This window comes from Pollicipes pollicipes, unplaced genomic scaffold (assembly GCF_011947565.3).
Source record: "Pollicipes pollicipes isolate AB1234 unplaced genomic scaffold, Ppol_2.1 Scaffold_7253;HRSCAF=8739_pilon_pilon_pilon, whole genome shotgun sequence".
NCBI classification, from domain to species: domain Eukaryota; kingdom Metazoa; phylum Arthropoda; class Thecostraca; order Pollicipedomorpha; family Pollicipedidae; genus Pollicipes; species Pollicipes pollicipes.
Genome location: NW_023597048.1, coordinates 296,376 through 309,451, shown reverse-complemented (window position 1 = coordinate 309,451; position 13,076 = coordinate 296,376). Strand labels below are relative to the sequence as shown.

General features: G+C 49.6%; 5 non-coding genes across 5 annotated transcripts; 2 read left to right on the top strand and 3 right to left on the bottom strand.

Moving 5' to 3' along the window:
* Positions 1–1,165: 1,165 nt before the first annotated feature.
* Positions 1,166–1,253, top strand: TRNAY-GUA (transfer RNA tyrosine (anticodon GUA)). Its single transcript is given in 2 exon segments — positions 1,166–1,202; positions 1,218–1,253. It is a non-coding gene; the product is annotated as a tRNA-Tyr (tRNA).
* A 2,722-nt stretch (positions 1,254–3,975) lies between these two features.
* TRNAY-GUA (transfer RNA tyrosine (anticodon GUA)) lies at positions 3,976–4,063 on the bottom strand. Its single transcript is given in 2 exon segments — positions 3,976–4,011; positions 4,027–4,063. It is a non-coding gene; the product is annotated as a tRNA-Tyr (tRNA).
* A 2,784-nt stretch (positions 4,064–6,847) lies between these two features.
* Positions 6,848–6,935, top strand: TRNAY-GUA (transfer RNA tyrosine (anticodon GUA)). The gene is given in 2 exon segments: positions 6,848–6,884; positions 6,900–6,935. It is a non-coding gene; the product is annotated as a tRNA-Tyr (tRNA).
* Positions 6,936–7,580: 645 nt separating this feature from the next.
* TRNAY-GUA (transfer RNA tyrosine (anticodon GUA)) lies at positions 7,581–7,668 on the bottom strand. Its single transcript is given in 2 exon segments — positions 7,581–7,616; positions 7,632–7,668. It is a non-coding gene; the product is annotated as a tRNA-Tyr (tRNA).
* A 1,066-nt stretch (positions 7,669–8,734) lies between these two features.
* TRNAY-GUA (transfer RNA tyrosine (anticodon GUA)) lies at positions 8,735–8,822 on the bottom strand. The gene is given in 2 exon segments: positions 8,735–8,770; positions 8,786–8,822. It is a non-coding gene; the product is annotated as a tRNA-Tyr (tRNA).
* Positions 8,823–13,076: the final 4,254 nt, after the last annotated feature.

Here is a 13,076-nt window from a genome sequence, read left to right as displayed (position 1 = left end):
ACTTTCACAGTACGGTTTTCCTTACGACGATTGTTACTTCTCAACATTCTTTTTTTAACAACGGCTTTCGTTCCGTCTCATTTGCCCATTTTTCTAATATTGTGTCTGCATGCAGTTCCGCGGGGAAAAAGTCACCTCAACATATGACGTCCATAAGGCATTCCATGACTATCGAAAGTTATTGTCTGCAGGCTTTCTGTACTGTAAAAAGCGTTGATTGTCTTCATAGGAGTTTGCCTGCCCGATACATCCACTTGTTACGGTTTTATGGCATAGCTAAATGTGCATGCTGCCACTGGAGGGCCAAATATTCACCGATAAAAACGTTCTTGTCATCCCTTTTCCACGTGCCTATCAGGCAGCGTAAGACACACTACACGGCGATGGTTCTGGGCAGAAACATGGATGGTAGGAAGAGAGAAAGTGGATCATTTCAAAGCTACCATGCGGTTTTTATGTGGTATGGTTGTACGATGCATGCAGGTAAGGACAGTAAACGCCATATAAGAGACTGACTCTGCATCTCCAATAAGATATTTCACATTCGTGGCAATTGTGACGCAGTAGATAATAACTGAGCTTATGTGGCATGTATATTGTGACGAAATACAACTTCCCATGCCTTGAAAAATATAGTAATTTTAGTGCATAACTATCAGTAGATGCATGCTTTTTTGGAAGAAATGGCCTATGATCTATTGAGATGAGGTAAAAGGGTCAAATCTTAGGTGAAATGACAAAATGCATGTTGCAATTAATTACCTCTGGCGGGCTGATGTCAGATTAGCATCGTAGCAAAGCGGGCTTTTGCGGCCTCGATCACAAGCTAGGCAGCACAAGCTAGGCTGCGGCCTAATTTTTTGGAGCAAGTTGCGTCTCGAGTACAGTTGTTTACCAGCGGCGAGCTTCCTCGTCAATTTCCTTGTGAAAACCGGTCGACATGCTATTGTCGGTACCAGTAAGCATTCATCACGTTCATTTGCTTCGGTCCACGCCAACATGACGCTTCGCTCACGAGCTTTGACTGCTGATTGGTGCCCAGTGGGTGGTCCGCATGACGCGTTGCCAGCAACCGAATCGGGGTAGCCTGAGCGTCTAAGAGTAAGGTGGAAATCCCTTATCGAACCGCTTGGGCCTCGTTCTGGCATTAATTGCCGCATGACAGCCTCTGGTAGCTCAGTTGGTAGAGCGGTGGACTGTAGAGGGAGAGCACAGGCATCCATAGGTCGCTGGTTCAAATCCGGCCCGGAGGACGTTTTCAAATGACGCGGCGTTTGCCGCTACTGACACAAGTGCTCATTTTCATGAGTACCTGTGCCAGTGCAACATCATGAGTCAATCTGTCATGGGCACCAGACGCGCAATGGTTTACGCGTCTGCGTTAACCATTGCGCGTCTGGGAAACCAGAGGTACAGGGTTCGATTCCCCGCGGTGCCCGCCCTTTCTGCCATGGTGAGAGGCGGGCGACGCCACACAGCCTCAGCAGCTGAGTGCGTCGTGAAGCCCCAATGACACACACATATCATTCGGGCGTCCTAAATCCCGAATCCTAAAACCTGTGCTGGGGCGTCCCAAGACGGCCTTCCGCAAACTTTCCGCGTCATGGAAGACGGCAGCGCGCCAAGAAGCGGGTGGTAGACGGAAGCGGCCCGAAGGAGGCAGCCTCAGCAGACAAGATGCTTGAAAACCCCTTTTTGAGGCACCACTTTGGCGAAAAGGCGAGATGCTGTGCACGCAATGTCCTTCCTCACGCGTGCGGCTGGTATCAAAATAGAACTTGGCGCACCTTGGAAACCACCACCATTCAGGATTGCATGTTGGCTCACCTGGCAGAAACTCCGACGCGCGGTATGTGACTGGAGTCCAGAGTGAGGAGATCCACAAGTTAAAACGTCCTCCGGGCCGGATTTGAACCAGCGACATATGGATGCCTGTTTGTTTCCTCTACAGTCCACCGCTCTACCAACTGAGCTACCAGAGGATGGAGTCCGTCGCAGATAACCGTCCGGCCCCGCCCAGTGAGGGGGGGGGGGGGAGGCAGAACTCCTTCACACCACTTCACTGTCCGCAGTCACCGGCCGACGCAACCGCCAACAACAACCGCGGCTGAAATTACCGGATACAAAAGTTTGACTATCACAAAGGTCTACAATTTTCCATAAAGCAGGATTAAGTTGCCGAAATGCACATATTCAGGCCTACATCAAGCCCACGATGCACCATTATCCACCATCGTCACACCAAGCGAGCAATTAACCCCCGGTACGTCTTGCACATGCAATAGCCTGGACATGGAAACCAACACACATACTGTGTTCGTCCCTTGCGTGCGGGTAGGGGGAAAAATGACTCGATATGCGGCCAACTATTGACTACCAACAGACGAGTTCGATTTACCGTCGAGCCGCATCCCGTCGTCAATCGGGCTAGCCAGGAAGCATTCATGCCACTACCGATCTTCAGATGCCTACACTCTCTGCCTAGAGCGTCCTGCTCTAGAAACTGGGCAACAAAACGGCTGACGAAGAACATCACATCGACACTAACCTGAATCTTCAACACCAAGGCACGCATAGACTAGGCTGAATCATCGCCTTGCCAATGCTGCGACTGCCAATAACTGATACCACCAGCATGTGGTAGCTCGTGGAAGGAGGCGCCACATGTCTCCGCAACTAGTAACAAACATATTCAACGACTCAGTATAGTACAACCGAAAACTTCACTGGGGGAGACTGCATCTCGGCACAGAAGAGCAACCGCCCTTAAACGGCGGCTCATAATCCTGCTCACATATGCCTTTCGGCGATGTGTGCGCTCGCGGGCTGTTCGCAATGCTTGGTGAGGTCTCACATGGGATGGGAGATGCATGATTCAGGTACATATGTTTATAGCTCCTGTGTTGATTTCCTAGTCAAGACCAGTCGACATTCGTTCAGCTATTCTTGCTACCAAAGCACATTAATCACGGACATTTACTTCGGGCTACCTGACAAAAGCTTTGATGGCCAGCATGTAGCTCACGTCCAGGGTATGGACAAGATTGCAAAACGTCCTCCGGGCCGGATTTGAACCAGCGACCTATTGATGCCCGTGCTTTCCCTCTACAGTCCACCGCTCTACCAACTGAGCTACCAGAGGCTGATACCGCCCACAAGTGTCAGAACGCGGCCCAAGCCGTGGCCTCACTAGCATCGCTGTTTCACTTTCACACGCCGAGGCCACTCCCACTCAATGGCAGTCAGCCTCATGGGTCTGACCCTTGAAAATCACTGAAATAAGTATACCATAAAAGTCAAACCAACATTAAAAATGTCGGTGGTGTCACTTCTGAAAGCCAAGCGAAATAGTAAAAATGTGTAGCAAAGCTCCCTCTCCCCTATCTCTCAGATTTCCACGTGACGTCCAATTGTGACACGGTAGCTGCGCCCTCGTTTTCACATTGATTGAACAGCTTCAGCCTCTAGAAGCTTAGGTGGTGGAGCGGTTGACCGTAGAGGAAAGACCCAGGCACCCATAGGTCGCTGGTTCAAATCCGGCCAGGACGATGTTTTGACTGATGTAGTGTGTACCATTGCGAATGAGCCCCTTTATTCGATATTGCTTGTCTGTCCTTAATCTTACTACGGCTATTTTATGGCATTCGTCGAGGTGACCCGACCCCACCTGCCGCGAACGTTCCATCCTTCGCAAGCCGGCGGCGCGCTTGCAAGGGGGTGGCAGAGGGAAAGACACAACATGGAGCTGACGGTACAGAAATGATACGTGCAAAATCCTCGCTGACACACTTCACTGGTGAGCGCTGCTGAGCTGTTGCCGCCTCATGCTGTTCTCAAATCACACGCTTGTCTCCAAAACATAATTCAGTGTATCTTGGTAAGCAACAACACGTCACCAGGAACACTAACCACACCCGACGCTCCAGGTGAGGGGGTTGGTTGGCATCCAGGAGAAGAGATACACAAGATAAAACGTCCTCCGGGCCGGATTTGAACCAGCGACCTATGGATGCCTATGCTTTCCCTCTACAGTCCACCGCTCTACCAACTGAGCTACCAGAGGATAAAAGCGCCCGCTGCGGACAGCTGAATGGCCCCGCCCAATCGGGGTGCCCCCCACCACCTCCCCTCCACACTTCTTCCTTGTCCGCAGTCAGCGGCCGTCGCTCGAAGAGTCAACAACTGCAGACGAAATTGTCCGACCAAGAACTGTGATCATTCGAAAGCTCCACAACGTCTCAACAAGAAAGTATTATGCCGCCGAAATACACATTTGCAGACTGACACGAAGCAGAGCACAACACCATTATCGGCTGCTGTCACATCCGGCGCCCCAGTTACACTACTGCACGTGTTGCACATGTAACGGCTAATCCACGGAAACCAGCACCCATACGATGTTCGTCTCTTGTGTGGAGGCCGGACGAAAATTCAATCGGTATGCGGCTACCCTTTGATTCGAATAGACAAGGCCGATATATGGTCGAACGACGTCCCATCGTCAGTCGAGATGGCCAGCAAGCATGAACCATACAATGGATCTCTTAATGTATGTTCTCTCCCAACCGAACTACGAAACGGCAGACACGAAGTGTCACTTGGACACTCACCCTGAATTTTCATTACGAGACATTCGTTAAACTAGGCAGCATCATCGTCTTGCCAATGCTATGACCGCCAATAACTGACATAACCAGCATGCAACAGTTCGTGAAAGAATGCGCCACATGTCTCCGCGGCTGGTCCCCAGAATGTTCACCGATACAGTATAGCACACCCGAGAACTTCACTGGGGAGACTGCATCTCGCCACAGCACAGCAACCACCGTTAAGCGGCGGCTAATAATACCGCTCACATATGCCTTCCACCCATGTGTTCGCTCGCGGGCCGTTTGCAATGTTTTGTGTGGTCTCACATGGCATCGGAGATGTATGATATACGTGCATATTAGAGACCCAACCTTTCAGTCCTCTAGCCCGCAAATTTCTGGCCCGCAAGAACCCGCGGGTTTTTGGCTGGGTCATGGGCCAGACTTGGCGGGCTTTTGCGGGTCAAAAGTGTTTGCAGGCAAAGGAATGTATTTGTTGTCATTCCTTCGGTTTTAAAAGCACCTAAAACCAGCGTGCGCTGCCAAACACAGAAAGATCATGAAACAATTCTTCACTTTTTTGCAGCAAGAGTACCAGTGACAGAAACCCATGGCAGATATAACACACCAGTAAAAGAGGCTGCATATATTGTACAGTTTAGGGAAACATTTCACTACAACAAATCAAGAACACTCAAATTTTCAAAACTATGGCCTGACTTCATCGAGCAGCAGCAAGGTGGCTCCTTAAATTAAATACAGCTATACATTGCTCTTGGCTGTTGTTGTGAGGGCGTGGTACACTCAGCCTCCACTGAGTTACACCAACACCATACCTCACATATCACAATCAGCATCCATAATTTTCGAAATGCGGGGGTAACTGTGAGTCTTTCATTGTCCTAGCTTCACTTACGTGTCAATACAGCCAGCACCTACTGGCGTATCAAACGCGCAACAATCGTCGAAACTAAAAAAAAATGGTAGCATAACTTGTTCCTCTACGTCTGCGGAAGGTGCACTTCGTGACCTCGACAACCGAGGACTTCCGCAGTGCGGTTTTCCGTTACTGCGATTGTTACTATTTTCTCAACATTTTTTTTTCACAACGGGTTTTGTTCAGTCTGATTTGTACATTTTTTCCAATATTGTATCTGCATGCAGTTTTGCGGGTAAAAAATCACCTCAACATATGACGTTCAAGAGGCATTCCATAAGTATCGAAAGTTATTGTCTGCAGGCCTTCTATACTGTAAAAAGCATTCCTGTAAATTATCTTTAAAAATTGTGATTGTCTTCATAGAAGTTTGTCTGCCCATTACATCCATATAATACGGTTTTATGCCAGAGCTAAATGTGCATGATGCCACTGGAGGGGCAAATATTCGCCGACAAAATGTTCTTGCCATCCTTTCTTCCACGTGCCTGTCAGGCAGCGTAAGACAAACTACACGGCGATGGTTCTAGGCAAAAACATGGATGGTAGTAAGAGAGAAAAGTGGATCATTTCAAAGCTACCATGCGACTTTTATGTGGTATGGTTGCACGATGAATCCAGTTAAGGCCAGTAAACAACACTTAAGAGGCTGACTCGTTTCTCCAATGAGAGATTTCACATTCGTGGCAACTGTGACGCAGTCGAACAATAACTGAGCTCATGTGGCATGTGGCATGTATGTTGTGATGAAATGACACTTTCCATGCATTGAAGCATCTAGTATTTTTTACTCTTTTTAGTGCACAGCTATCAGTTGACTCATGCGTTTTTGGAAGAAATAGCCTATGGTCTATTGAGATGAAGTAGAAGGCTGAAATCTTAAGGTGAAATGATAAAATCCATGTTGCAATTAATTACCTCTGGCGGGCTAATGGCGAATTAGCATTGTAGCAGAGTGGGCTTTTGCGGGCTGGATCACAAGCTAGGCAGCACAAGCTAGATTGCGGCCTGATATTTTGGAGCGAGACGCGTCTTGAGTACAGTTGTTTACTAGCGGTGAGCTTCCTCGTCAACTTCCTTGTGAAAACCGGTCGATATGCTATTGTCGGTATCACTAAGCATTCATCACGTTCATTTGCTTCGGGCCATGCCAACATGACGCTTCGCTCACGAGCTTCGACTGCCAATTGGTGCCCAATGGGCGGTCCGCGTGATGCGCTGCCAGCAACCGAATCGGGGTAGCCTGGGCGTCTAAGAGTCAAGCGGAAATCCCCTATCGAACCGCTTGGGCCTCGTTCTGGCATTAATTGTCACATGCCAGCCTCTGGTAGCTCAGTTGGTAGAGCGGTGGACTGTAGTGGAAAAGCACAGGCATCCATAGGTCGCTGGTTCAAATCCGGCCCGGAGGACGTTTTCAAATGACGCGGCGTTTGCCGCTACTGACACAAGTGCTCATTTTCATCAGCACCTGTGCGAGTGCAACGTCATGAGTCAAATCAGTCATGAGCACCAGACGCACAAGGGTTAACGCGTTTGCGTTAACCATTGCGCGTTTGGGAAACCAGAGGTACAGGGTTCGATTCCCCGCGGTGCCCACTCTTCCTGCCAGGGTGAGAGGCACGCGACGCCATATAGCCTCAGCAGCTGAGTGCGTCGTAAAGCCACAATGACACACACATGCCATTCGGGCGTCCTAAATCCCGAATCCTGAAACATGTGCTGGCGCGTCCAGAGACGGCCTTCCGCAAACTTTCCATGTCATGGAAGACGGCAGCGCGCCAGGAAGCGGATGGTAGAGGGAAGCGCTCCGAAGAAGGCAGCCTAAGCAGACAAGATGCTTGACTGAAAACCCTTTTTGACGCACCGCTTTGGTGAAAAGGTGAGATGCTGTGCACCCAATGTCCTTCCTCACGCGTGTGGTTGGTATCAAAATAGAACCTGGCGCACCTTGGAAAGCACCACCATTCAGGATTGCATGTTGGCCCACCTGGCAGAAACTCCGATGCGCGGTATGTGACTGGAGTCCAGAGTGAGGAGATCCACAAGTTAAAACGTCCTCCGGGCCGGATTTGAACCAGCGACCTATGGATGCCTGTGTGCTTCCTCTACAGTCCACCGCTCTACCAACTGAGCTACCAGAGGATGGAGTCCGTTGCAGATAACCGTCCGGCCCCGCCCAGTGAGGGGGGGGGGAGACGGACCTCTTTCACACCACTGCACTGTCCGCAGTCACCGGCCGACGCAACCGCCAACAACAACCGCGGCCTAAATTACCGGATACAAAACTTTGACTATCACAAAGGTCTACAATTTTCCATAAAGCAGGATTAAATTGCTGAAATGCACATATTCAGGCCTACATCAAGCCCACGATGACACCATTATCCACCGTCATCACACCAAGCGAGCAATTAACCCCCGGTACGTCTTGCACATGCAATAGCCTAGACATGGAAACAGAAACACATACTGTGATCGTCTCTTGCGTGCGGGTCGGAAGAAAAATGACTCGATACGCGGCCCACCTTTGACTACCAATAGACGGGTTCGATTTACCGTCGAGCCGCGTCCCGTTGTCAGTCGGGCTAGCCAAGAAGCATTAATGCCACTACCGATCTTCAGATGCCTATGCCCCCTGTCTACAGTATCCTGCTCTAGAAACTGGCCTACAGAACGGCTGACGAGGAATATCACATCGACCCTAACCTGAATTTTCAACACTAAGGCATACATGGACTACGCTGAATCATCGCCTTCCCAATGCCACGACTGCCAATAACTGATGTCACCAGCATGTGGTAGCTCGTGGAAGGAGGCACCACATGTCTCCGCAACTAGTAACAAACATATTCAACGACTCAGTATAGTACAACCGAAAACTTCACTGGGGGAGACTGCATCTCGGCATAGCAGAGCAACCGCCCTTAAACGGCGGCTAATACTCCTGCTCACATATGCCTTTCGGCGATGTGTGCGCTCGCGGGCTGTTCGCAATGCTTGGTGAGGTCTCAGATGGGATCGGAGATGCATGATTCAGGTACATATGTTTATAGCTCCTGTGTTGATTTCCTTGTCAAGACCAGCCGATATTCGTTCAGCTATTCTTGCTACGCACATTAATCACGGACATTTACTTCGGGCTACCTGACAAAAGCTTTGATGGCCAGTATGTAGCTCACGTCCAGGGTATGGACAAGATTTCAAAACGTCCTCCGGGCCGGATTTGAACCAGCGACCTATGGATGCCTATGCTTTCCCTCTACAGTCCACCGCTCTACCAACTGAGCTACCAGAGGATAAAAGCTCACGTTGCAGACAGCTGAACGGCCCCGCCCAATCGGGGCGTCCCCACCACCTCCCCTCCACACTATTTCCTTGTCCGCAGTCAGCAGTCGTCGCTCTAAGAGTCAACAAGTGCACACGAAACTGCCCGACCAAGAACCGTGATCATTCGAAAGCTCCACAACGTCTCAACAAGAAAGTGTCATGCCGCCGAAATGCATATTTGCAGACTTAAACGAAGAAGAGCATAACACCATTATCGGCTGTTGTCAAATGCAGCGCCCTCTTACGCTACTGCACGTCTTGCACACGTAACAGCTAGGCCACGGAAACCAGCACCCATACGATGTTCGTCTCTCGTGTGGAGGCCGGAAGAAAAATCACTCGGTATGCGGCTACCTTTTGACTCGAATAGACAAGACCGATATATGGTCGAACGACGTCCCATCGTCAGTCGAGATGGCCAGCAAGCATGAACCATACAATGGATCTCTTAATGTATGTTCTCTCCGAACTGGACTACGAAACGGTACATAAGAAATGTCACTTGGACACTAACCCTGAATTTTCAATACGAGACATTCGTTTAACTAGGCCGCATCATCGTCTTACCAATGTTATGACTGCCAATAACTGACACCACCAGCATGCGGCAGTTCGTGAAAGAGTGCGCCACATGTCTCCGCATCTGGCAAGCAGAATGTTCACCGGTGTAGTATAACACACACCGAGAACTTCACTGGGGAGACTGCATTTCGGCACAGCAGAGCAACCACCCTTAAACGGTGGCTAATGCTGTTCACATATGCCTTTCACCCGTGTGTTCGCTCGCGGAATGTCTGCAATGTTTCGTGTGGTCTCACATGGCATCGGAGATGTATGATATAGGTGCACATTAGAGACCCAACCTTTCAGCCCTCTAGCCCGCAAATTTCTGGCCCGCAAGAACCCGCGAATTTTTGGCTGGGTTATGGGCCAGACTTGGCGGGCTTTTGCGGGTCAAAAATGTTTGCATGCGAAGGACTGTATTTGCTGCTATTCCTTCCGTTTTAAAATCACCCCAAACCAGCGTGCGCTGCCAAACAGAAAAATAATGAAACAATTCTTTTTTTGCAGCAAGAGTACCACTGACAGAAAACCCATGGCAGATCTAACACGCCAGTAAAAGATGTTGCACATACTGAACAGCTTTAAGGCAACATTTCACTACAAAAAATCAAGAATGACACCCAAATTTTTAAAACCATGGCCTGATGTTATCGAGCGGCAGTAAGGTGGCTCCTTAAATTAAATACAGCTATACGCTGCTCTTGGCTGTTGCTGTGGGGGTGTGGTATTCTCAGCCTCTCTTGAGTTACACGAATACCATACCTCACAAATCACAATCAGCACCCATAATTAACGAAATGCGTGGAGAAATGTCAGCCTTTCATTGTCCTAGCCTCACTGACTTGTCAATACAGCCAGCAGCTACTGGCGTATCAAACGCGCAACAATCGTTGAAACTAAAAAAGTGGAAGCATAGCTTGTTCCTCTATGTCCGTGGAAGATGCACTTCGTGACGTCGACTACAGAGGACCTCCACAGTACGGTTTTCCCTTACCGCAATTGTTACTATTTCTCCACATCTTTTTTCACAACGGCTTTCGTTCCGTCTGATTTGCAATTTTTCCAATATTGTATCTTCGTGCAGTTCTGCGGGGAACAAATCACCTCAACATATGACGTCCATGAGGCGTTCCATGAATATCGAAAGCCATCGTCTGCAGGCTTTCTATTCTGTAAAAAGCGTCCTTGGAAATTATCTTTACAAGCTTTGTCTTCATACAAGTCTGTCTGCCCCATACATCCATATGTTACGGTTTTTATGGCATAGCTAAATGTGCACGATGCCAATGAAGGGGCAAATGTTCGTCGGCAAAATGTTCTTGCCATCCTTTCTTCCACGTGCCTGCCAGGCAGCGTAAGACAAACTACACGGCGATGGTTCTGGGCAGAAACATGGAGAGTAGTAAGAGAAAAGTGGATCATTTCAAAGCTACCACGCGGCTTTTGTGTGGTGTGGTTGCACGATGAATCCATTTAAGGACAGTAAACACCATATAAGAGGCTGACTCTGCTTCTCCAATGAGAGAGTTCACATTCGTGGCAATTGTGACGCAGTCGAATAATAATGCGCTTATGTAGCATGTATAATGTGATGAGATGACACTTCACATGCCTTTAAACATCTAGTATTTTTACTCTTTTTAGCGCACAGCTATCAGTAGATGCATGCTTCTGTTGGAAGAAATAGCCTATGATCTATGGAGATGAGGTAGAACGGTAAAATCTTAAAATGAAATGATAAAATCCATGCTGCCAATTAAGTACTACTAGCGGGCAGATGGCGGATTAGCATTGCAGCAGAGCGAGCTTTTGCGGGCTGGATCACATGCTAGACAGTACAAGCTAGGCTGTGACCTGTTTTTGTGGAGCAAGTTGCGTCTTGAGTACAGTTGTCTACTAGCGGTGAGCTTCCTCGTCAGTTTCCTTGTGAAAACCGGTCGATATGCTATTGTCGGTACTAATAAGCATTCATCACCTTCATTTGCTTCGGGCTACGCCAACATAACGCTTCGCTCACGAACTTCGACTGCCGATTGGTGCACAATGGGTGGTCCCCATGAGGCCCCGCCAGCAACCGAATCGGGGTAGCCTGAGCGTCTAAGAGTGAAGTGGAAATCCCTTATCGAACCGCTTGGGCCTCGTTCTGGCATTAATTGCCCCATGTCAGCCTCTGGTAGCTCAGTTGGTAGAATAGTCGACTGTAGAGGCAGGGCACAGGCATCCATAGGTCGCTGGTTCAAATCCGGCCCTCAGGACGTTTTTAAATGACGCGGCATCTGCAGTTACCGATACAGGTGCTCATTTTACTGAGCACCTGTGCCAGTGCAACGTCATGAGTCAATCTGTCATGAGCACCAGACGCACAATGGTTAACGCGTCGGCGTTAACCATTGCGCGTCTGGGAAGCCAGAGGTACGGGGTTAGATTCCCCGCGGTGCCCGCCCTCCCTGCCATGGTGAGAGGCAGGCGACGCCACACAGCCTCAGCAGCTGAGTGCATCGTGAAGCCCCAATGACACACACATGTCATTCGGGCGTCCTAAATCCAGAATCCTGAAACCTGTGCTGGGGGGTCCCGAGACGGTCTTCCACAAACTTTCCGTGTCATGGAAGACGGCAGCGCGCCAAGAAGCAGGTGGTTGACGGAAGCGGCCCGAAGGAGGCAGCCTGAGCAGACAAGATGCTTGAAAATCCCTTTTTGAGGCACCACTTTGGTGAAAAGGTGAGATGCTGTGCACCCAATGGTCTTCCTCACGCGTGTGGCTGGTATCAAAATAGAACTTGGCGCACCTTGGAAACCACCACCATTCAGGATTGCATGTTGGCTCACCTGGCAGAAACTCCGACGCGCGGTATGTGACTGGAGTCCAGAGTGAGGAGATCCACAAGTTAAAACGTCCTCCGGGCCGGATTTGAACCAGCGACATATGGATGCCTGTTTGTTTCCTCTACAGTCCACCGCTCTACCAACTGAGCTACCAGAGGATGGAGTCCGTTGCAGATAACCGTCCGGCCCCGCCCAGTGAGGGGGGGGGGAGACGGACCTCTTTCACACCACTGCACTGTCCGCAGTCACCGGCCGACGCAACCGCCAACAACAACCGCGGCTGAAATTATCGGATACAAAACTTTGACAATCACAAAGGTCTACAATTTTCCACAAAGTACGATTCAGTTGCCGAAATGCACATATTCAGGCCTACATCAAGCCCACGATGACACCATTGTCCACCATCGTCACACCTGGAGCGCAATTAACCCCCGGTACGTCTTGCACATGCAGTAGCCTGGACATGGAAACCAGCATACATAATGTGTTCGTCTCTTGCGTGCGGGTAGGAAGAAAAATGACTCGACACGCGGCCAACTATTGACTACCAATAGACGAGTTCGATTTACCGTCGCGCCGCGTCCCGTCGTCAATCGGGCTAGCCAGGAAGCATTGATGCCACTAACGATCTTCAGATGCCTATACTCTCTGTCTACAGCGTCCTGCTCTAGAAACTGGGCTACAAAACGGCTGACAAAGAACATCACTTCGACACTAACCTGAATTTTCAACACTAAGGCACGCATGGAGTAGGCTGAATCATCGCCTTGTCAATGCCACGACTGCCACTAACTGATGCCACCAGCATGTGGAAGCTCGTGGAAGGAGGC